We start from the raw sequence: 24614 nt of genomic DNA on the forward strand, positions 1-24614 counted from the left end.
TGGGTGTGGTGGCACGCCTGTAGTCCCAGCTACTTGGGAGACTGAAGTAGGAAATCATTTGAACCCGGGAGGCAGAGGTTACAGTGAGCTGAGATGGCATCACTGCACTCCAGCCCCGGTGACAGAGTGAAACTCTGTCTCAAAAAAAAAAAACCTGGTGAGTGTTTACCCAGACCTAGGTACGTGTGGTAGAAGCCGAATGAAAGCTTAGAAAAAGATGACTTGAGAACTAGCCCAGCAGAGGAATCAGGCGGGATGTGTTGTTGTTACTGAGTAAGTGAAATTGCACCTGCTTTCTCCAGGCCCCACTTGAGTTTGTACAACAGAGAGCTCAGGTGTTGCGGCAGTTGACCGGTTGAAGAATGCATTGCTATTATGTGAGGAACATGGCCTTTGAAAAAGCAGAACTGGATCCACGTTCTTGCCTGGTACCTCTAACTATCATCTAGTTTGTAAAGGGGAATGCAGTTCACTGAAAAATTCTTATGACAGTGGGGAAAGGATTGGGGTGTCTGCATTGGTTTGTGTAATATAGGTCATATGAAAGAGCATTTAGGCTGGAGGGAGACTTTTTAATCTCTCTAACTTTACTTTCACAGGACAATTCCATCATGATTTGAAGGTTTTTGAGTCAAAACTACATTGTTCTGCTATGTGTTTTGGGGCAAATTTATACATACAATTTGCTTAAATATTTCAGATGATACAAGAATATATGTGTGGGGTAAAAAGCTGAAATTTGCATTCCCCCTCCTCTAGAAGTAACCATTGTGAATAGTTAAGTCTGTATTCCAGCTACTTTGTATATTATAAATACACTGTGAATATATGAGTGTATATATACATGTATGTTACACAGTTTTAGAGATGGAATATTGCTGTGTTGCCCATGCTAGTCTCAAACTCCTGGGCTCAAGTGACCCTCTCACCTCAGCCTCCCAAAGTTTTGGAATTACAGGTGTGAGCCACTGCGCCTGGCCTGCATGCGTATATTTACTAATTGCTAAGTTACTCTGTTCAATACGTGTCTATTGAACTCCCCCATGTGCCAAGCATTGTTCTGAATACCTTATATGCAAGAATTCACTTAATTTTTAGAACAGCTCTATTATTGTGGCCCTTTTACAGTGAGGAAACTGAACCACAGAGAGGCTGGGGACGTTGTCTAACATCACACAGCCAGTGCTGTTGGAATTGAGGTTTGAACCTAGACAGCTGGCTTCAGATCTCTTAGCTGTTACCACAGATGGCACACCCAAACCTTAGGGCCGCCTCCCAAGCCTTGCCTGAGCTCTGCCTGAGCTCTGTGAGAGCCATGTATGTGAGGTTTCTTTCCTCTTTAAGAACACAAGTCTTGGAATTGTCCCAGACCCTGGTGGGACCTCTTGAGGACCAAAAACAGGGATTCTTCAAGCCTACCCCAAGGGCCAGGTCTCTGATTTAGCTACTTGGAAGGTAGACGTGGAAGAGAATAATTTTGCCAGAACAAAAAGTCAGGATGGCTGGGCTGACTCAGCCAGACGCAGTGGCTCATGCCTGTAATCCCAGCACTTTGGGAGGCTGAGGCAGGTGGATCACCTGAGGTCAGGAGTTCGGTAGCAGCCTGGTCAACAAGTTGAAACTCCGTCTCTATTAAAATATAAAAATTAGCTGGGTGTGGTGGCAGGCGCCTGTAATCCCAGGTACTTGGGAGGCTGAGGCAGGAGAATTGCTTGAACCCGGGAGGCAGAGGTGGCAGTGAGCTAAGATTACAACACTGTACTCCAGTTTGGGTGACAGAGTGAGACTCCATCTCAAAAAAAAAAAAAAAAAAAGGAAGGGGAATGGCTGGGCTGACTCATAGGGAAGAGGCCCTACAGCAGCCATAGGACCTTGGCCACTTGGGTGGAAAAGAAGGAAGGAAGAGCTTCGCCCATGGCGGTGACCTGGGCTGCAGAAACCACACTAAACAGTCCACATCCTGGAGTCTGGCCACCCCATTTGCTTCTCTTCTCCTTGGGTAGAGGGTGTGGGGAGCTTTCTACCCTGGAGGCTGAGCAGCGCAGCTTCTAACCAGGGTAGGCATTTGTCTGTCCCTGGGAATACAGACAGCATTCTCATAATCAGCCCAAATACTCCTGAACAGCTTTTTGTATGGTGGGGCGGGGCAGGGAAGAGGGTCATTTTGACTCATAGGTACCTTTTCCACTTTCACTGCTGATAACTGTGTTACAGGTTAAAGTTTTGATTTTGATACTGAAGAGGGCTTAAGAGAGTGAGCTATTATGGCACATCTAAGTCTGCTAAAATAGAACCGTGGGGTAGTGTAGGAAAATCTCTTCTAAATTATGGATCATATATGGTGAACGTTAGAAGCCATGTGTACCTAAGTGGAAAAATCAAAACATGTTTTGTATTTGGGTGACCCCGGTAAGTCTGGATCCCACTGCACCTTGTGTGAACACAGGATGCTGAGGTGTAGGGATCAACAGGCTTTTTCTGGATGTCTTTGCTTCTCCCTTGGGGTAAAGTGGGGCGGCAGTAGGAGCGCAGAGCTGTTGGGCCCCTAATATTTGTCAGCTGGTTTACATGTGGGATTCCATTTAATGCAATTTTGTAGGTAAAATTATTTTATTGAAGATGAAGATAGAGGCTTAGAGAAGTTAAGAAAATTGTTCAAGATCACGTCATTTGTTTTTTTGTTTTTGTTTTGTTTGTTTTTGTTTTTGTTTTGAGACAGAGTTTTGCTCTTCTTGCCCAGGCTGGAGTGCAATGGCGCGATCTCGCCTCACCACAACTTCTACTTCGCAGGTTCAAGTGATTCGTGCCTCAGCCTCCCGAGTAGCTGGGATGACAGGCATGTGCCACCATGCCAGGCTGATTTTGTATTTTTAGTAGGGACGGTGTTTTTCCATGTTGGTTAGGCTGGTCTTGAACTCCCAACCTCGGGTGATCCACCCGATTTGGCCTCCCAAAGTGCTGGGATTACAGGTGTGAGCCACCACACCTGGCCAAGGCCATGTAGTTTCTTAAGTGGAAAGATGAAGTACTTGATGAACTCAGAAGTTTGACTTCAAGGCCCTTGATCTTTCCATAACACGTGGTTCCTTCCCAGGTTGGTCGGAGTGACTGAAGAACTCAAGGAAGCTGTGTTTTGTGGAAAGAAGACCTGAGGGGTGTATGGTCTTTCCAGGCTTGGAATCTGCCATGCTGGGCTTCTGAATTGTATAGCTTGGCCATATAGAGAGAAGACCCTCATTTAAGACTTATTCTTTGGGGGAAACAAAGGAAGGCCTCCCACATGAGATAGGCAGAGACGACTTTCTCAGAGCTGCTGTGGCAAGGGAGTTGGCACCGTCACTTGCATGTGGCAGAGACTGACATGCAAGTGAGTGGCGGATGAGGAGTGGGGAAACTTCAGGATGGAAAAGAATGGCTCCCAGTGGAGGCTGTTGTGGGGGCTGGAGGCGGCTGTGCAGAAGCGGGGTGTCCTATGTGATTGGCTAGGGGCGTATTTGGCTTTCTGTGAATGATCCTAACTGGAAACGGGCCAAAATTAAGGTGGCTGTCAGTTTTGAGTCAAGTCCTGGCCACGTGGGACAGAGTTGTGGTTTAGTTTCTGTGTTGTTGAGAGAGAGCACTCTGGCTTCCTGTCTGATGCACTAGCCTGACTGGCCTCCTGGCTGTTTACTGTAGATAGGAGATTGGTTTCCTGGGTGGGCAGCTACAGGTTGTGGTCTGAGTTCTGTCTTTATACATATGATCAGGCATGGTTTGTGTGTATATTCAGTCCCTCATTTTTCTTGTCAGTAAAAATATCAAATGACAAATTGGATACATTGGGAACTTTTTAGACGTCTGTGTCCCCTGGAGGAAGTTTTCAGGTTCACATTTAATCAGAATGAATATAAATAATTGGGCCATTTATCTTGAAGATTTAAAATAGGAAATCTTCAACAATACTACCTCGGCGCCATTGCCTGTCTGTACATTGTTAGGGAATGTGTTTTTATCCACCACTGGCTCATCGTCCGCCAGTTTGTGGTTGATCTAGTTCTCTATACATCTTGTCTTGTGTGCATCTCATTGTTTGCTAGTGTTCGCTTTCCCCTTCGTCAGTGTAGTTTATTTGTGTAGCCTCTGTTGGTAGGAAGTTATTTGTGGAATTTGTGAATGGAAGGGACCTTGGAGGTCTGCTAGGTCAGCCCAGTGATTTTCAAGATAAACGGAAATACAGGCAAATGTTCCAGCTTTTTTGGTGGCAAAACCAGGAATAGAAAGTAGTGTTCTTTGTGCCACTATGTCATTGAAAGATAGCTCAATGTGGGCCTAAAATGCAGAGTAACTAACTTTCATTTATCTCTGCTTCTGACTCTTATTATCAGATATTTTAAATTGACCTAATGTGTTAGCAGAAATATGAAAAGTCCTGACTTGTTTACATAGAAGGTACTTTCTCGCCTACTCAGTTGGTTGTTTTTTTCAACAGAATTGAAAAGACATTGTTATAAACTGAATGTTTATGTCTCCCCCAGATTCTTGTACTGGAGCCCTAACTGCCAGTGTGATGGTATTAGGGGGTAGGACCTTTGGGAGGTGATTAGGGTTAGATGAGGTCATGAGCGTGGGCCCTGGTCTGACAGGATTAGTGCCCTTAGAAGAAGAGAAACCAGGCCGGGTGTGGTCGCTCACACCTGTAATCCCAGCACTTTGTGAGGTCGAGTGGGCACATCATGAGGTCAGGAGATTGAGACCATCCTGAAACCCTGTTTCTACTAAAAATATGAAAATTAGTTGCGTGTGGTGGCACGTGCCTGTCATCCCAGCTACTCAGGAGGCTGAGGCAGGAGAGTTGCTTGAACCAGGGAGTCGGAGGTTGTAGTGAGCTGAGATTGTGCCACTGCACTCCAGCCTGGTGACAGAGTGAGACTCTGTCTCAAAAAAAAAGAGAAAGCAGAGAGCTCGCACTGCCCTGGTGTGAGGAAACAAGAAGAAAGGTGGCTGTCTGCAAGCCAGGAAGAGGTCCCTGTCCCGGAACTGAGTTGGCCGACACCTTGATCTTGGACTTCCAGCCTCCAGAGCTGTGAGAAATAAACTAATGTTTAAACGACACAGCCTATGGTTTTTCTTATGGTATTTGCCTATGGTATTATGGCCATCTGATTTGATTGATACAGAGATGGTTCCAGAATACTGTAGCCTGTATTTAAGTTGGTGATGCCATGAAAATAAATGTGGTAGTTCATTCCTTTATATAAAGATAGCGCTGTGAGCCCAGGGCCTTTGTTCATGTCTTAGTTGAGTCTTGTTTTCTTATAATAGCTTCCTAATTTCTCTTTTCCCCCTCTAATTTATATTATATATCTGGATTAAATAATATATGGTATGATTTTATACTTTATGTCTATACAAACTTTTAGTGATTTTATTTCATTTGATTTTATTTTTGAGACATGCCCTTGCTCTGTTGCTCAGGCTGGAATGCAGGTGTGCCATCACAGCTCACTGTAACCCTAAATTCCTGGACTCAAGTGATCCTCCTGCCTCAGCCTCCTGAGTAGCTGGGATTACAGGTGTGCTATCCTGCCTAGCTAATTTTTAAATTTTTTGCAAGGACGGAGTCTTGCTATGTTGTCCAGAGTGGTTTCAAACTCCTGGCCTCAAGCAGTGCTCTCGCCTCAGCCTCTCAAAGCACTGGATTACAGGCATGAGCCGCCACACCGGCCCAGTGATTTTTCATTGTTAAGATCAAGGACGGGTTCCCTGGCTTGGCATTCAAGACTCATGATCAGGGCGTGATATGCAAGTTTGGGTTTCAGTGTTTCCATTCCCACCATCAGCCTTGCACTCCAGCTTGTTGCCTAAGCCTTGTTCTGAAGCCCAGCCTAAGAGCTGCACTTAGAATTTATAATTTTTCATCTCTTCATCGTCTTCGCCTATGTTCTTATCGCCATTTGGGACATCATCTTCACACTTCTGCCTCTTTAAATCTTCTCCATCCTTCAAGACTTGAAATACTCACTTCCTTTACATGATCCCCGCTCTGACATCCAAGCTAGAATTAATCTTTCTTCCTTTGAACTCTGATAGTGCTTAATGTTTTTCATCCTTTAATTACACAGCAGTCCTGCGTGTCAGATATTATTATTCTCCCAGTTTTTCATAGTTACTTTGAAAATATTTGCTGTAGTCATATATTTTGAATATGTAATATGAGCGACATTCAAAAGATCCTGGAGAGTGAAAGGCAGTCCTACTCCCATCACTGCCCTGTGACCACTGTTGCCAGTTTTTGTTTGTTTGTTTGTTTTTCCAAGGCAGAGTCTTGCTCTGTCACCAGGCTGGCATGATCTCAGCTCACTGCAACCTCCACCTCCTGGGTTCAAGCGATTCTCCTGCCTCAACCCCCTGAGTAGCTGGGACTACAGGCGTGCACCACCATGCCCAGATTATTTTTGTATTTTTAGTAGAGACGCGGTTTCACCATGTTGGCCAGAATGGTCTGGATATCTTGGCCTCGTGATCCACCTGCCTCAGCCTCTCAAAGTGCTGGGATTACACGCGTGAGCCACTGCCCCCAGCCTATGTGTCTTGTTTTTAGAAACACAGATGTTGGCATAAGATAAACACGGTTCTCCACCCATTCCACACTGGTAAGTATTTAGGTTGTTCCCAACCGTTTGGATTAATCAATGCTGAGTTGTACATAATTCTTGCATATTTGCATGAATATGTTCATAGGATGCATTGCTAGAAATGGAATTGTGGGATCCAGGGTTCTGCACATTTTAAATGTTGATGGGTGTTGCTTGATTCCCTTCCATTAGGGCCATACCCCTATCTCACTGTCAATGTGTAAGGGCGCCTATTTCTATTTCCTTGCCAACAGTTTCTTCTCAGCTGTTTTGTTTGACATCACACACATACAAATAGCCCTATTGTTCCAAAAACATGGACATTTTACGTTTCTACTTAAAGTGTGCACAATCATCTGTGTTGCAGTGATGTGTGCTGTTAGGATTGTGGCTCTGTTTCAAATTTGCTAGCCAGGCTGGCTTTCTAGTCAGGTATTTTTTGTTTTGTTCATGCTGTTGCTGCCTTTGGGCTGTGTGAATTTCCCTCCACTGCCCAGCCAGATTTCCTTTCCAGTAGACGGGCTTAGTGTCTCATCTGGCAGACCTGTTTCCTAGCGACCTGGGCCGAGTGTCTTATCCAGCAGCCCTGTTACCTGGTGATCTGGTCCGAGTGTCTCATCCAGCAGCCCTGTTTCCTGGTGATCTGGTCTGAGTGTCTCATCCAGCAGCCCTGTTTCCTGGTGATCTGGGCCGAGTGTCTCATCTGGCAGCCCTGTTTCCTGGTGATCTGGGCTGAGTATCTCATCTGGCAGCCCTATTTCCTGGTGATCTGGGCCGAGTGTCTCATTCGGCAGCCCTGTTTCCTGATGATCTGGGCTGAGTATCTTATCTTGCAGCCCTATTTCCTGGTGATCTGGGCCCCACGTCTCATCCAGCAGCCCTGTTTCCTGGTGATCTGGGTCGAGTGTCTCATTCGGAAGCCCTGTTTCCTGGTGATCTGGGTCGAGTGTCTCATTCGGAAGCCCTGTTTCCTGGTGATCTGGGTCGAGTGTCTCATTCGGAAGCCCTGTTTCCTGGTGATCTGGGTCGAGTGTCTCATTCGGAAGCCCTGTTTCCTGGTGATCTGGGTCGAGTGTCTCATTCGGAAGCCCTGTTTCCTGGTGATCTGGACCCTGTGTCTCATCCGGCAGCCCTGTTTCCTAATGACTTGAGCCAAGTGTCTCATCCGGCAGCCCTGTTTCCTGGTGATCTGGGCTGAGTGTCTCATCCGGCAGCCCTGTTTCCTGGTGATCTGGGCCGAGTGTCTCATCCAGCAGCCCTGTTTCCTGGTGATCTGGGCTGAGTGGCTCCATGAGAAGTTGCACCCATCTTCTCCAGTAGTGCATCTTTTCACAGCAAGCAAAACATCTTCACCACGTTCTAGCGGGACAGGCACTAGCTCTTTTCTGGGCATCAGGACACCTGGCTTTGTTCTGTATCAAGCAACAGCTGGTGAGTTACCAAAGACAAGTCTCATCTGGCCCCTGGTCCTTTGCTTTATAAGTAGAATCACAGTCCGAGTTGGCATCACAGCCCTGGTCTCTATGCAGTGCTGAGTGTTGTGGGGATGATGGCTAAATGTCAGGGTGCATTTCCACCACTAGGGGATTACGGGCCAGCCAAAGACACAGGAGGAAAGCTAACAGCCCCGGGCAGGTACGCAGAACCAGAGGAGTTTGAAACGGTGGTTCTAAGCTCCTTGGTGTGATTGATGTGATCACAATAAACATTTTATCTCTAAGTCTTGGGCCATTGGACCAAGAGAAGAGAGAGCTGGTGTTGAGTTGTAGTGAGAGGTGCATGATTTGTGTGCCTGCTGAGCCTGGCTTGGACTCGATTCCATTGAGTCCCATTCCATTTTACCTTCTGTTTCCACCTTTTTCATGCTCCTGCTTGTTTCTCCAGAAAAAAATTGCAATAAATTCCTTTCAAAAACTTTACAAAAGCCATAGATGCTTATTGAAAATAGTTCAAATGATATGGAAGACAGAAAGATGGTGTTTTTCTGTTGTGTGTTTGGATGAATGTGTCTTTGGGGTAGTCACTATTAACACTGGGTGTATTTCCTTCCAGATCTTTTCCAGTGTACCTACAAATATATATGTACACTTTGTAAAAAACAAAATAGTACCTGATAAATATTGACTCCCCCTACTCCAACTGCGCAGTCTACATGGACATCCTTTCATGGTGATACGATGAGACCTGATCGACTTCTTTTGTTTGCTGGAGTGCTAGGTAATAATAGCTACAGATAACTCACCTTCAGTGGGCATTTACCGTCTGACAGGGTCTTTGCTCCAGGCAGGCTATAAGAAGTGGGTCTTAAGGCTTTTTACAACAATGCTATGGGTGAACACAGTAATTGTTAACATTTTGCAAATGATAGAATTGCGGTAGAGAGAAGCAAAGCTGCTTGTTCAAACTCATGGAACAATTCCTGAGAGAGAGAGAGAACACTTTTAAAACAATTGTTGTTATAGCCAAGTGATTTACGATCATTTCAAGAAACAGTGCATTTAGTTAATATATTTCAGCGTCTGGGAGCTGTTCTTGAAAATGCACTGGGCTAGAGGTAAGGGAGAGGTCCATTGGCCCCGGGCCCCTAGTGCAAGGAGGGAAGTCTTGCACTGGAGTGCAAGCACACCGGAGTACTTTTCCATATGTGGTGTTAGTCACTGATACACGTCTCAGTCAGACCTGATGGATTCTTGACCCCTTTCTTTTCTAATTTTTTAATTTTAATTTTTAATTTTTGTTTTTTAAGAGCACAACCCCTCAGGTGGCCACCATGAATCTCTGGTGTTTTCAGTTGGCTGCAGCCTATTTGCTGTCACTGGTTCAAACATTTTCGAAGCCTGATGATGCTTCCCTCTGTTGTTCTTCTGCTGTGTGACCTCCGCGCCCACAGGGTTCAAGACTGTCAGAGCTGGGAGCCACCTTCACAACTACCAGGGTTTCCGGAACCTCCTTTATCTAGCCCTGGGGATGGAAGAGATGTCATCAGAGGTGAAGGCTTATTAGGTTTACATGCCATTGATAACGAATGAGGAGGTTTTCTTTTATATAAGGGGAGCTTCTTATAATGTGCTTTAGTAGGTAAAGAAGCTTTTGAGGTTTGCTTTCTCTGGAAAGATAATTTGTGATCCTGCCCTTGCTTTCAACAAAAATATAATTTGCATACCAGTGCACGTTGTGTTACTGAGCACTGGCTGACAAATGGTTCTTAACTCGTCATTCACTCAGCCACTGTTTCTTGAATGGCATATGTGTGCCAGCTGTAGTAGGAACTTGCTAGGCTGTAGGACTAACCCTTATGAAACGGGGGTCCTGGGGGAAGCAAATGCGTATAACTATAAACGTTTAGGGGATATCAGAGGGGGTGCCTATAGGTGCAAAACTTCGTTCATTCATTGCCCCATCTAGGAGGTTTTGTGTCTTAGCAGCGTGTTCCATAGCAACACATCCCTCTATCAAAATATTCATCATATTATTTTGAAATTCTCTGCTTAGGTATGTGTTTTTCCAACTAAGTTTAGAACTGATTAAGGACAGGCTATGGGATATGTATTATATATATCTACACACACACATATATTTATATATATACATTACCATTGTAAATATACAATATATATTTATGTATATATACACACATATATATTTCTCCCTCTCTATATATACACACACACACACATATATACACACACACATATATATGAAATACACACACACACACACACATACACACACACTTTACTGCCAAGCACAGAAATTCAAAACTAGGCAAGGGTTCTTTTCGTGTTCATGAAAAAATAGATGTGCTTAGTTGAGAGTGTCCTTAAGTTGCCAAGGGAAAGACAGGATGGATTCACAAAGGGAGATAGTGTTGTTTTCTTTTTTTTTTTTTTCTTTGTTTAACTCTTGAATTCAAAATAATCCAGACTTATTGAAAAGTTGCAAAAATAGTACAGAGAATTCCCATATGCTCTTCCCTCAGATTGCCCAAACATTTCACCCCGTTTGTACTTTCTCTTTCTCTCTCTGTGGATATTTTTTTTTTTTTTCTGAAATGTTTGAGTATGGAAGGTAGAATGCAGGGCAGGGTGAAAGGCGGAAGAAGAGAGGTGGGTTGGGAGGCTGTTTTTTTTTGAACCTTCTGAGATGGAGTTTCGCTCTTGTCACCCAGGCTGGAGTGCAATGGCACGATCTCGGCTCACTGTAACCTCTGCCTTCTGAGTTCAAGTGATTCTTCTGCTTCAGCTTCCCGAATAGCTGGGATTACAGGCACCCACCACCATGCTCGGCTAATTTTTTGTCTTTTTAGTAGAGGTGTTTCACCACGTTGGCCAGGCTGGTGTTGAACTCCTGACCTCTGATGATCCACCTGCCTTGGCCTACCAAAGTGCTGGGATTACAGGTGTGAGCCACTGTGCCTGGCAATTGCAGTAACCCAGAGCGCTATGATGAGGACTGGACCTGGTTGGAAATGATGAGAAAGGTGAGAAGTGGTTAGGTCTGGCATATATTTTGAAAGGAGAGTTTAAATGGGTTGAATGACAAGAGAGAGAAAAAGAAGTTTTAAGGATGATGTCAAGGATTTTGGCCTGAGTAACTGGAAGATTACTCAGATGCTGTTATTGAGATCGGGAAGACTATGAGAGGAGTAGGTTATAGCAGGGGGAATCAAGTGTGTTTTGGGCATGCTAAATTTAAGGTCCAAAAAGAGATGTCAGGAAGTGTTGGCTGGGTGCGGTGGCTCACGCCTGTAATTCCAAAACTTTAGGAGGCTGAGGTGGGCAGATCACGTGAGGTCAAGAGTTCAAGACCAGCCTGATAATTATTAAAATCAATCATTGATGTTTACTAGTTAATCATATTATTGCTCCTAATACCCCAGGGGGTGTACACCTACCTGTGATGTTGTTCCTAATATCCAGGGACAGAGACCATGATTTTAGTGTTAATATCGCAGTAGGTGTGCACTCACCTGTGACACTGATCCTAATATCCAGGGGGGTAGAGTATGACATGACTCCCAACATAGCAATGAACGGACAGCCACCCGGTGATATTGCTCCTAATATTCATGGAAGAAGCGTATGATATTATTCCCAATATCGCAGGGAGGGTACAGCTCTTCTGTGATATTGTTTGTAGTATCTGGAGGGGGAGAGGATGATGATAATTCCAGTATCGCAGACTGTGTTCCGCCCTGTGATACTGTTATTAATATCCTGGAAGGGAGAGGATGATATGACTCCCCATAGAGCAGGAGGCGTACACCCAGCCTGGGATATTGTTCCCAATATCCATGGAGAGGAGAGGCTGATATTACTCCCAATATGGCAGGGGGTGAACATCCACCCTGTGATATTCTTCTTAATATTCCAAGGCTGAGAGGCTGATATTACTCCCAGTATCGCAGACACTGTACACCCCCGTGTGATACTCTTCCTGATATCCGGAAGGGAAGAAGATGGTATTAATCCCCATATCACAGGAGGTGAACATCCACTCTGTGGTATCTTTCCTACTATGCAGGAGGAGAGAGGATAATATTATTCCCAATATTGCAGAAGATGTACACGCCCCCCCGTGATATTGTCCTTAATATTCCAAGGCACAGAGGACGATGTTACTCCCAATATCACACAAAGTGTACACCCCCCAGTGATGTTGTTCCCATGATCCAGGAGGGAAGAGGATGATATGACTTTCAACCCCTGCCCCCTGCAATGCTGTCACCCTGCAACACCGACACCCAGCTCAACCTGACATGGGACCAGAGGTGCTGGCTGGGGGTGTTCATTGCTTCTCTTTTCTCCCTTGCCAGACTCAGTAGAGGAAGCTGAGACTGAGCAGCCACAGGAATAAGGTAGGTTATGCCTGCGGCTCAGGCTTCCTCTGGTTATGAGCTAGGCCTTGGGGTAATGCCGGGGGAGGTGACAGAGCTGAGTACGGTGGGCATTGGACGCGGCTGTCACCCCTCTGTGGTGTGGGCTGGGGGCTTGGGGGACATCACCTGAGGTGGGCCTGAACCTCCCGTCTACTCTGGCACTGGAAGCCGTGGGGTCCCACACTTCTTCCAGTGAACATGCTGACCCCCGCCCGGTCCCCGACCAAGGTGGGGCATCCTTTCCACTGCTGGGGCCCACATGTAGCTGTGGGGTCCTTTCTCATGACCTGCAGAAGCTGCAGTTCGCCTCGTGCTCTGCCTCAGAGATGGGAGGCCACACTGCCCTCAGCGGGTAGCAGAATTCAGAGCCTTAGGTTGCAGGGGCCTCAACTGAGGTCCCTGAAGGGTCTGCTCCTTCCTGAGGGGAGCCAGTGGGGAAGGGAAGGTTGTTGTAGGTTTGCCTCAGGGAGGGGGTGGTTCCACCCTCTGCCAAAGTCACTGGAGCAAAGGCACCTGGCTCGCCAGCTGCCCTGGAGGCCAAGGTAGTGGCTGGGAGGGGCTGTGTGCCTCTGCCGGGTGGGGGAGATTTCTTAGCTAATCTAGTGTAGTCAAGTCAGACACTTGCCTCTAAATCATATTTATTTATTTATTTATTTATTTATTTATTTAATCCAAGGCTTTACAGATGAATAGGGAGGCAATTTGCATTGAAAATATTTTTTACATGTGAGCTTGAAACGGAGAGTCTGTTTAAATCTAGGTTTTTTCCTTCCCAGTAATGCCTCCTTTCATTCCAGGTTTTCCAACAGGAAATGCGCTCGTTTGCTCACCTCTGGGAGGGGGCTTTGGCTAGGAATCCACTGAAGCCAGCAGGCGCCAGTGGGCTGCTTGAGCAGCCTGGCCTTTGTTAACCCTTTAGGAACTGTGGGCTTCAGGTTTTCAGACCCTCCAAGGTGAAGGTGGCCTCAGAGGCCTGGAAGCTTTCCCATCCTTCCTGCAGGGATGATCCGTTTCCCTGCACGGAGCTGGGTACATGGGTACAACACCCCTGTCCTGTGCCATCGGTGGCTTTGCCAATTTTGCACAGCAGCTTTTGAGCTGATCAATAGCTCTGATTGGCTGTTGAGGATTTCATGGATTCCGGTACCCCACCGGGGGCCCATATGCTGACAGAAGTTACATTTGTAGTTGTGGTGCTGCATACACATGGGTCCAGTTAGAAGGCTTTGATTCTTTCTAAAGGGAAAGGCATCTCTGAGGGATCGCTGAGCTGACATAGTCTCCTCAAACCATGCTGTCAGGTGGGCGACAAAGCAGGACAGGAGGGTGATTTTGTAGGAGAGTCAGGCCGTGAGCCTGCGTGTTCTCTCTGTCCCCATACTGCCAGAGTTCCTATGTGCTCCAGGTCCCGGGTTTGCATTGCACATAATTCTCAAGGGCTCATGGCAAGCTGGGCCAGGGACACAGAGGGTGGGGATGTGGGGACCCTGCCCCCAGTGGACCAAGGACTCACTGCTGGACTCTAATCTGTCTAGGTGTTTTTGTGACTTGCAGAAATACCTCCACCTTGCCTGGGCCTGGAGCCAAAGGAGACCCTGCCGAAGGTGAAGAATGTTCTGGAACAATGCAAGACCTGCCCAGGCTGCCCCCAGGAGCCAGCGTCCTGGGGTCTCTGTGCAGCATCCAGCAACATGAGCTTGCAGGACCCCGAGGAGCCCTCCTTCTGCTTGGAAGCTGAGGATGAGTGGAAGGACCCAGAGGCCCTGAGCTCATGGCTGCTGTTCCTGAACGCCCTGGGTACAAGGCCAGCTTCCGTGGCCTCTATGATGTGGCGCTGCCATGGCTGAGTAGCGTGTTCTGCAGCTTTAGCAATGAGGAGGAACTGACTGGGCGCCTGGCACAGGCCCGAGGGGTGGCCAAGAAAGCTGGCCTCCTCATGTCCCCAGCCAGGCTCTGCTTCCTCCTGGGACGGCTGTGCAGCAGGAGGCTCAAGCTGTCCCAGGCCCAGGTGTACTTTGAGGAAGCACTGGGGGCCCTGGAGGGCAGCTTCGGGGACCTGTTCCTGGTGGTGGCTGTGTACGTCAACCTGGCCAGCATTTACTGGAAGCAGAACCGGGAGAAGTGCACACAGGTGCTCCTGGGGACGCCCGGCCACATCTGCAGCACCGAGGCGGAGGGGGAGCTCCTGCAGCTGGCGCTGCGGCAGGCGGTGGGTGGCCAGAGCCTGCAGGCCGAGGCCCGGGCCTGCTTCCTGCTGGCCAGGCACCACCCGCACCTCAAGCAGCCCGAGGAGGCCCTGCCCTTCCTAGAGCAGCTGCTGCTTTTGCACAGGGACTCGGGAGCCCCAGAGGCTGCGTGGCTCTCAGACTGCTACCTACTCCTGGCTGACATCTACAGCTGCAAGTGCCTGCCCCACCTGGTGCTGAGCTATGTCAAGGTGGCCTCATTGAGGACACGGGACTTCCTGGTCGGCTTGCTGAGGAGCGTGAACCTGGTGCTCCAGAACGCCCTCCAGCCCCACAGCCTCCCCACCCAGACTTCCTACTACCTCAGGTGAGCACTGGCCTCCCTAACCCTGGGCACAGGCCAGGTCCTGTGCGGATTTCTCCATGCCAGCCTGGTCCAGCTGTACAGCCACCATGGCTACCATGGCCCAGCCATCACCTTCATGACGCAGGTGGTAGAAGCCAGTGCTGTTGCCGGAGTCCGTGCCATCGTGGACCACCTGGAGGCCCTGGCCTGGCTGCACGTGCTTCATGGACAGAGCCTCGTGGCACTGAACATCCTGCAGTCTGTCCAGGATGCAGTGGTGGCCAGCGAGGACCAGGAGGGTGTGATTGCCAACGTGGTGGCCATGGCTCTGAAGAGGACGGGCCAGACGAGGCAGGCAGCCTAGGGCTACTACCGCACCCTGCGGGCGGCTCACGACCTGGGCCAGCAGAGGAACCAGGCAGTGGTGGTGGCCAACTTCGGGACCCTGTGCCTGCACGCGGCTGCTCAGCACTACCTCCTGGGGGCCGTGCAGCTGTTCTCGAGGCTGCCCTGCGGTGAGTGTGGCCAGGACTTCACCCACATGCTCCTGTAGCTGGGCCACCTCTGCACCCACCAGGGCCCGGCCCAGCAGAGCAAGGGCTACTACTAGTGGGCCCTTCTGGTCGCCGTGGAGATGGGTCATGTGGAGAGTGAGTGCCCCTCCTGTGCGCCTTCTGGGGCCACTCGGGTCAGGGCACACCTGGGGTTTGTGATTCGGAAACAAGTGGTGGTTTTTCCACCATTGAAAGTGCTGAGTTGTGGCCAGCAGCGGATGTTGGCAAGCGCCCTGGAGACAGGCGGTTCCCACGCAGGGCCAGGCCCTCTGTGCCCTACTGGGGCAGCCAGCTCTTCCTGGTTTGCCCAGGGACCACCCTGCCTTGAGCACTGAAAGTCCTGCATGCTGGGAATTCCTAGCCATAACCCTGGGATCAAGGCAGGCTCTGCTGAGCTGGGACTTGGGGCCCCTCCATGAGCCAGGCCCTGAACGCCGTTTCTTGTGGACGTGTTATCTGCTTGGTATGTTGGCAGTATGCGCACCTGTCATCCCACTTCACAGAGGACATGGGGCGGGTGATTGCCGAAAGCCGCAGAGCAGTTCATGCAAAAGTAGCTCATTGTGCAGAGTGTGCCAGGCCCCACCCACAAATGGGGCTTGTGGGGTCCTCGGGTGGCAGGGACTGAGCGTGGGAATGTGAGGTTCAGGCCAGAGAAGCCACAAAAGGGTGAGTGGCGTGATGGCAGGGCAGCACTTGGCCCCGGGTTAGGGAAGCCTCTTTAGTCTGGGACCAGAGGGTTGAGAGGATTCAGTCAAGTATAGGTGGTGGGGGAGGGGCTAGTGGTGTAGCCTGTGTGAAGGACCAGGGATGAGTGAGTGGGGGTGAGTGAGTGGGAGTGTGAGCGGGGATGAGTGGAGTGTGAGCGGGGGTGAGTGAGCAGGGCTCATGCAGGGAGGTGCGGAGTTGGGAGTGGGTGGGTTGGGTGCTGGATGGTGAGCAGCTCTTCTGGAGAGCTAAGCAGAGCCTGGGGCCTCAGGCTGTGGCTTGGCCTTTTCCCCAAGAGCACTGGGGAGCCATGGAGTGCTGTCGAGCAGTCACTGCACACTGAGCAGTAAACGGACAGTAGGTGGGCAGGGCTGTCCGAAATCTAGGCCGCAGAGGATAGTTGAGTCCAGGAAATGGCCGAGACAAGGGATACTGTTGTGGGTCCCCTCTGCCTTGCAGCACTTTGTCATGGCATAGTGAGACCACTCAGAGGTGCCTCCTGTGGCCTGGACCAGAGCCAAATCTGCCCATTTCCCAGCACAGGCCTGGCACCCACTCCTGGCCCTAGGAGGGATGAGATTTTGGAAAGGACCGTGTGAAGGGGCCCCGGTCCCACACATCTGCTCAAGGAGGGGTGGGGGGTTCATACCCAGGCTTCTTCCCCAGGGGCATTCTCTGACTGGAAGGAGACCCTCCAGGAACCCAGCGCCCCAGCCCCCACTGTAGCCTCTGGTGATAGCCTATGGCACCTCCTCCTACGAGGCCCTCCCCGGGGTGCTGGGGGATTCAGACTTGCAAATGCAGGCCAGGGAATGGGGATCCTGCTTCCCTGTCTCCCCACCCTGTACTGAACGGTTGAGGAGACCGAGGGCGGGGCTGATACCCCACATGCTTACTTGGGGTCATTTTTGAGTCACTTTCGGTAGTTTGTGTCCTTCTAGGAGTTTGGCTGTTGTGTCTAGATGGTCTGATTTGTTGGTGTACAATTGTTCGTAGTGTTTTCATGGAATCCTTTTATTTCTGTCAGGTCGGCAATAATGTTTCCTCTTTCATTTCTTATTTTAGAAACTTGGGTTTTTAATTGTTTATTTATTTTTATTAGAGATGCGGTCTCATCATGTTCCCCCAGGCTGGTCGTGAATGCTGGCCTCAGCGATCCTTCCACCTCGGCCTCACAAAGCGCTGGGATGACAGGCGTGAGCCGTGGTGCTCAGTCTCTGATTTTAGTCATTAGTGTCCTGTCTTTTCTTGGTCAGTCTGGTGAAAGATTTGTCAATTTTGTTATTATTTTCAAAAAACCCACTTTTGGTTCTGTTGATTATCTCTTTTGTTTTTCCATTCTCTGTATTTTTACTTCTCATTTCCACTCTCATGTTTATTATTTTCTTCCTTTTATTCGCTTTGGGTTTAGTTCATTCTTTTTCTAGTTTCTCAAGGTGGAAGGTTAGGTTTTTGATTTGAGATTTTTCTTCTTTCTTTGAATGTAGACATTTACAGTTATAAATTTTCCTTTCAGCACTGCCTTAGCTGCATCTTGGAATTTTTGATACGCTGTGCTATTTTTTTTTTTTAAAGACAGAGTTTTGCTCTATTGCCCAGGCTGGGGTGCAGTGTTGTGATCTTGGCTCACTGCAACTTCTGCCCAGGCTGGGGTGCAGTGTTGTGATCTTGGCTCACTGCAACTTCTACCCAGGTTCAAGCCATTCTCATGCCTCAGCCTCCCGAGTAGCTGGGATTACAGATGTGCACCAACCCACCCGGCTAATTTTTGTATTTTTTTTTTTTTTTATAGAAGTGGGATTTCACCATGTTTTCCAGGCTGATCTCAAACTCCTGGACTCAAGCGATCCTCCCACCTCGGCCTCCCACAGTGCTGGGATGACAGGTGTGAGCCACCGTGCTGGCCCGGGCTGTGCATTTGTTTGCATTCTTCTCAAATTAGTTTTTGGTTTCCCTGACGGTCTCTTTGACTCACTGGTTGTTTAGGAGTGTAATTTCCACATATTTTTGAATTTCCCACATTTCCTTCTCTGTTGATTTCCAGTTTCATGCCAGTACAGCTGAAGAGGACCTCTGCTTTGGTCTCAGTCCTTCTCCATTCACTGAGGCTCGTTTTGTGGCCTGGCACATGGTCTGTCATGGGGAATGTCCCATGGGCGCTCGAGAGGACTGTGTATTCAGCTGTTGTTGGGTGGTGTAACAGATGTCCATTCGGTGTACCTGGTTTCCAGTATTAATCTCCGGAATGTTTCTGACACTAGAAAACCAGAAGCTTTCCACCGTTCCCAGTGCCCTGGCTTGGGAGAGGCCAGTGAGCCTGTGGGTTTGGAGCCTGGTTGCATGAGAGAAGCATGTGTGGGAATGCCAGGGGCTGGCTTGGAACCCCATTCCCCCAACATGATGCCGTGTGTGGCAGACATGACGCTTGGCTTTGCTCTCTCAGGGTTCCATGTGTGACAGGGGCTACTTGTGCCCCTGGCCTCATCAGCTCAGGCTGAAGGCGGCCCTGGTCCTGGCCGGAGGGGATTTGTGAAGCAGAAACAGATGGCCTGGTGCAGCGGCTGAGCCTGGCCAGGACCTCGACCCTGGGAGTTGGAAAGAAGGCCGGCCTCTACCATGAGCATCTGCACTAAGGTGTGCCCATGTCACAGTGTGCTCGGCGTCTGCCTTGGCATGGGTGCATGGCCTGTCTGCGCTCAGGCTCCCCGCCTATGGGGCCCAGGCTCACAGAGGTGTGAAAGAGGCAAGCACAGCACAGGGGCCTTCGAGCCCAGCCAGCCTCGCTTCGATGCTGGGAGACTAATGTCTTCCATTTTGTCTTCTGCCCAGGCCAGCTGCGGGCCGTCCAGCGGCTGTGCTACTTCTACAGCGTCGTCATGCTCAGCTAGGCCCAGTGTGTCCTCTACCACGAGCTCCAGCTCTCCCTGGCCCACAAGGTGGCCGACAAGATGCTGGAGGGGGCAGCTCCTGGAGACCATCAGTCAGCTCTACCTGTCCCTGGGCACTGAGCGGTGAGGGCTGGCTTTGCAGTGGTGGAGGTGGGGGCAGGTAGGGCAGGGAGGGGGGCTCTGGGAATCTGGCCCAGGGCCCCAGCAGCCCCTCTCCTTTTGATCATTTGGTTCCTTGGCATCAGATGCTTTGAGCTGGTGGGCCTGGGGTTGTCCCAGGGCTGCTGCTGGCCGGTGAGTCCCAGCTTGAGCCTCCTTTGTTGGGTCAAAGGTTATCTCAACCCCAGCAGAGGCAGTATGTGCACTCTGGGCTGTTCTTCCTGCTATGGTGGCTTTTGTCATCTGACCTGCCTGCCCCGAGTCTTCACTCCTGACCTTCATCTGTCCCCTTAAATGTGACCACAGCAGCTACCTGTGGCTTCTCTCCCACAGAAGACAGAGCCAGTTGTGTCACATGCTTCCCTGGGGCAGGGTTTCAAGGTCTCACATCCCATATGTGGCCCACTCAGCTTCCCCTGAGCATCCTGACCTGGTGGGGTAACCATGACCCTGGCCACCCCACCCACAGGGCCCGGTGACGTTGCTGCAGTCGCACCCCCTTGAGTGTCAGACTTACTGAGAGAGCAGGGAAGGAGCCAGATTCCATGGGGACCCGGGAGACTGGCTCCAGTCTAGGCCTCAGGTTCACAGAAGGAAAATGGGCCAGTGTGCCAGAGCCATGCTTCTCAAAGTGTAGTCCGTGGACCAGCAGAGCAGCATCCATGTCACCTACGAGTTTGTGGCAAGTGGGAGTTCTGGGTCCTGCCCCAGGCCTGTGGAGCCGGAAGCTCTGGGGGCAGGGCCAGCAAGCTATAAGGACAGGCCTCCGGGTGACTGTGATGCCTGCACACCTTGAGAACCATTGGCCTAGATAGCCTCTGAACACTAACGGCTCCTGGTGTGTCTGAAGAAGACACAGGCCATGTCTGGGAGGCAGGGGAGCTGGACTAGCACACTCCTCCTGCCACAGGGCAGCATGATGCTCGATTCCCTCAGAAGGATGTCCTTCATCTTTTCCATGCCATGTGTGTTCACCCTGGCCCTCCCAGCAGCCTGGGAAGGGCGGAACACTGCACACACAAGAGGGCCGTTCCCAGTCCCCACATGCCAGATTCATCTGTCACCAGACCCACGGGAGGAGGCAGACTGGTTCCAGGAGGATGAGAGCCCTTGTTCTGACACCTGTGTCTGATTCCAGGGCCTACAGATCCACTCTGGACTACACCAAAGGAAGTCTGAGGATTTTCATTGACCTCCAGAAGAAAGAGAAGGAGGCGCATGCCTGGCTGCAAGCAGGGAAGATCTACTACATCCTGTGGCAGAGCGAGCTGGTGGACCTGTACATCCAGGTGAGTGGCAAGGGATGCAGGACGATGCCTGTGCTGTTCACTCTCTGTCCATCCACCCATCCATTCATCCTTCCATCCATCCCTCTCTCTCTCCATCCATCCATCATTCATCCATCCTTTTATCATCCATCTATTCACCCATTTATCCATCCATCCATCATCCATCCATTCTTCCATCATCCATCCATTCTTCCATCATCTTCCTATACACCTGTGGGTCCTTCCATTGATCCATCCATCATACATACATCCGTCCTTCATCATCCATCCATTCACCTGTTCGTCTTTCCACGCATCCATCATCCATCCCTATGTCCATCCATCCATCCATCATTCCATCTATCTTTCCATCACCCATCCAACTGTTCATCCATCCATCCTTTCACCTCTTCGTCCATCCATCTTTCCATTATCCATCCAACCATCTTCCATCCATTCACCTGTCCATCCATCCGTTTATCATCCATCCATCCATTCACCTGTTCATCATTCCATCCATCCATCCGTCCATCCATCCTTTTATCATCCATTCATTCAGCCACCATCCATCCACCTGTTCGTCTATTCATCCATCCATCCATCCTTCCATCAACCATCCATTAACCTGTTCATCCTTCCATCCATCCACCATTCATCCATCATCCATCCTTCTATCAACCATCCAATCACCTCCTGTTCATCCTTCCATCCCATCATTCATCAATCCTTCCTTCCATCCATCATCCATCCATTCATCTGTTCATCCTTCCATCCATCATCCTTCCATCCATCCATTCACCGTTCGTCCATCATTCATCCATCCACCACCAATCTACCTATTAATCCATCCCTCCATTCATCTATCTGTCCATTTGTTTATCCATACATTCATCTATCCACCATCTATCCATCTATATGTACATACATCATCTACCCTCCACCCAGCCATACATTATCTACCCACCCATACAGACATACACACATCATTCCACTCAACCGTCCATCCATCCAAACATTAATCTATCCACACATCCATCCATCCATGTGTCTACATCTCATCGATTCATCCATCCCTCCACTCATTCCTAAGCCACTGCTGAGCACTTGTTGTGTGCCTTTCCCCTCCCTCTAACTGGTTCCCTCACATCCTCCCCCAGTGGCCAGCATCTTCTCCCTGAGGGCAGAGGCGCGGCCCCTCACAGTGCCCAGAACCTGCTGGTATACAGCACATGCTCAAATAATGTGACCACTCAGTTAACACACAGAAGAACTTGCTCCAAGCGACACGTGGCACATCTCCTTACAAAATGAATCTATCATAGTGGCTGTTTTCAGAGGCTTTCCCAAACACAGTGTGATCTGGAACAAACTGTGAAGCCCACGAGCCTGGTGAAGCTTTCATTATTGAGCACCTGCTGTATACCTCCTTGAGCTGAGAAGAGGGATCAAGAGCTCATGGCCAAGAGGGGACCAGGCCCACCCACAAACACTGTTGATGTGGCAGGGATGTGGCAATGCAGAAAGGAGCCAGGGGATGGGCTTCCAGCAATCTGGGGGCCACGGAGACTGGTTTGAGTGCAGGGGGAGTGGGCTAGGGCTATCCCTGGTGGTAGGATTCACAGGTGTCGGGCTCCTGGGCTGCAGCTGCTCAGTCACCTCCTGGGACTCAGGTGCATCAGTTCATTGTCCTCATGCCAGTGCTAGGGACAGCCTTATGCACAGGGTCTGAAAAATGCTCAGGTGTACCTGTAGTGTGTGAGAGGAAGGAGGCTGGCAAAGGTGGGCTTGGCCACCTTGCCAGGTGTGGTCTTGAGCGAACTTCTGCCTCCTTTCAGGTGGCACAGAATGTGGTCCTGTACACAGGTGACCCCAACCTGGGGCTAGAGCTGTTTGAGGTAACTGGAGACATCTTCTTCAATGGGGCCTGGGAGCAGGAGAAAGCTGTGTCCTTCTACCAGGTGAGCTGGCCTGTGGGCTGATGTGAGTGGGCCTCAGGGGGGCACCTGGAGGGCTGAGGCACAGGTGTGGCAGGGCAGAGGCCTCTCGCCTGGAGGCAGGGCCACCCATGCACATGCTTCGTTTCCCAGTGGTCTCACCGGAATGATATTGACCATGCCCCTGCCTGGGACAAACGCTCGGGGCCTGGACGTGACAATGGCTCTACCCTTGTACCTGATGATCTCAAGCAACCATGAGCGGGAAGTCCTGTCCCCATCTTCCAGATGAGGACACTGAGGCTCAGAGAGGCACAGGGACATGTCAAAAGACACACAGCATGTCAGTGGGAGGCCCAGGTCTGCATGCACCCTGAAGTGGGATGGCTTCTCCCTTCCTCTGAGCTCACGGTGTGGCTCAGCCCTGGGCACATGTGGTGCTTTTAGAGCAGAGAGGAGTGCTGGCTCCCCCCAGTCAGACCCCCAGTGCCCAGGTGGGAGAGGCTGGTCTGAGGCTGCCGGGTGTAGCTGGATGGGCTACTTGGGTGTCCAAGTTGTTGACTCTTCAGCCCCCAACTTGGGTGTCTGAACTGTGTCCCAGAGCACAGAGCTGTTTTGAGGCGCAGGGGTAGCTGGGGCGTGGGAAGCTCCAAGCACATGTTTGAGCTCTCAGGAAGGCGCTGGGCAAGGTGGGTGCTGCGGGAAACCTGACCCCACCTGCCTGTGTGGTAGGACTGGGTCCTGGCCCTGGCAGTGACTACGGGCAACCGCAAGGTGGAGCTGCAGCTACAGCTGTGCAATAAGCTGGTGACTCCTGGCCACACTGGAGAAGCCCCAGGAGGACTTGGAGTTTGCCTACATGGCCCTAGCATTCAGCATCACTCTGGGTAAGTCCCCTGAGCCCCCACCCTGCCAGGACCCACACTTTGCCAGAGCCCAGCCTCCAGGTCTGCAGGGCAGGAGCTGAAACAGCTGCTGGATTTTCCTGGTCTCCTGTCCAGGCAGGCAGATCTGCACAACCGGCTTCCCCGTCCGGCTGTGGGGCACAGCCAGAGGTCTCTCATGCAGTGCAGAGCTCCCTGCCTGACTGAGCTCTGCTTCCTCTGCCTGCTCCCGCTGCTGACCACAAGGGCCGCCCAGTGTGCCCTCTGCCTTCCAGACATGCCAGGCATCTCGTTGGTCCCTGTATGTGCCAGGCTTAGTGGCACATTCCCTTTCTCCCATGCCCTTCCCACCCTCATCAACCACATGGCTCCCTGGCTGATAAAATCCCAGTTCCCCTCCAGCAGTCTGCCCCTTAAGGCCGGGCATCCCCTGGTGTTGTGCCAGGGTCGTCTGTCCCTCTCCAGAGACAGGGAACCATAGGCAGGCCACGTGCCCCAGCGCCTTGTGCCCTGGGGCCCAGTACACAGTAGGTATACAGCTGATTCCCCAAGGTAAGGGGCTCTGATCGTGACACACCCAGGAGGAGTCGGATGTCACGTCTGTGGGTTGCATGGAGCTGGGGTGCCTGGGAGGACCTAGACTGCATGGCTTTTGGGCTCCCCTGGTTAAAACCAGTGAGCAAAGGCAGGTGGCTATGTGTAGGCACAGAGCTGGGCCATCCAAGTCCGACTTTGCCAAAGCCTCACAGTAGACAGGGGCAGGCCTTATTAGTTCTGCTTTGCAGATGGGAAAGTGAGTCTGGGAACCTGGAAGGGACTGGCCAGAGCTGCCCAGGTGACTGGAGGCAAGCCAGGTGTGCTGCCCGAGATCTGTATACCTGCTCCTGAGGGGCCTGTGCCTGACTGCCCCAGGGAGCCACGTCCTCACACCTGCCTCTTTGGCCTGCCCCCCAGGGGACCGGCTGAACGAGCGCGTGGCCTACTACCGGCTGGCCGCCCTGCACCAGCGGCTGGGCCATGGCAAGCTGGCGGAGCACTTCTACCTCAAGGCCCTGTAGCTCTGCAACTCGCTGCTGGAGTTCAATGAGGAGACCCTCTATTACATGAAGGTGTACCTGGTGCTTGGTGACATCATCGTCTATGACCTGAAGGTGAGTGGGGAGGGACAGGGCTCTGGGTGTTCCCGGCCCCCTTG

General features: G+C 50.6%; 1 pseudogene; it reads left to right on the top strand.

Moving 5' to 3' along the window:
- The first annotated feature begins 11296 nt into the window (after positions 1 to 11296).
- LOC117072055 lies at positions 11297 to 24570 on the top strand (annotated as a pseudogene).
- The last annotated feature ends 44 nt before the right edge of the window (positions 24571 to 24614 follow it).

This window comes from Trachypithecus francoisi, unplaced genomic scaffold (genome assembly GCF_009764315.1).
Source record: "Trachypithecus francoisi isolate TF-2019V2 unplaced genomic scaffold, Tfra_2.0 Contig00164, whole genome shotgun sequence".
Taxonomy (NCBI): domain Eukaryota; kingdom Metazoa; phylum Chordata; class Mammalia; order Primates; family Cercopithecidae; genus Trachypithecus; species Trachypithecus francoisi.